The sequence below is a fragment of the Populus euphratica genome, unplaced genomic scaffold (assembly GCF_000495115.2).
Source record: "Populus euphratica unplaced genomic scaffold, PopEup_1.0 scaffold2238.1, whole genome shotgun sequence".
Lineage (NCBI taxonomy): Eukaryota > Viridiplantae > Streptophyta > Magnoliopsida > Malpighiales > Salicaceae > Populus > Populus euphratica.
Window position 1 is genome coordinate 25,850 of NW_011502067.1, and position 756 is coordinate 26,605.

The window sequence follows — 756 nt, forward strand, 5'->3', positions numbered from 1 at the left end:
CCCTTATATATATATATATATATATAAGGTTGTATATAATACTAGCCATGTAGTATACTACATATGATCAAAAACCTATATAAGGTAAATACAAGATGAATATACATACATAATAACATTGCATAATACTAGCTAGCAGTACGTTAAGGAATTCTATATTAAGTTCTAATTGTATTTTCTATTATATTTTGTTTTTTTTTTCTTATCTCATTTTCAATGAAATCATTTCATTTTCCTATAAATGATTATTCAACCTTTCAAGAGTCGTATGTGTGCGTGTGTGTGTGTGTATAAGTTTTAGGTCACCACTTACTTTTCTTTCTTTCTTTACAAAAAAGTGGAAACAGAATCAAAACCTGTTTAAAAGAGGAGAACATACATGGTACCAATTAAGCAACAATCACGTCTTTGTGTGGAAACAATGCTAGCTAGAACATCAATCTCATTAATTAAAAGTGAAGAAATTAGGAGAGATTAATTTGAATAGTTTATCTTTAAATCTCTATAGTATTAGTGAAGGTATGTCTTTTAAAATTGTTCATATATATGCATTAAATTGGTGAGCAATGATATTTAGTTTATCATAACAAGACATGTTATACATAAAAAGTTTTCAAGAAAAGCCTAGAGTTTATACAAGTTTAAATCTATAAGCATATAAAAATATAACTAATAACAAACATGCCTTCATTGTAATAATAATAATACTAATAGAATACAAGCATACATACTAAACATGTATCAAATTTGCAACTG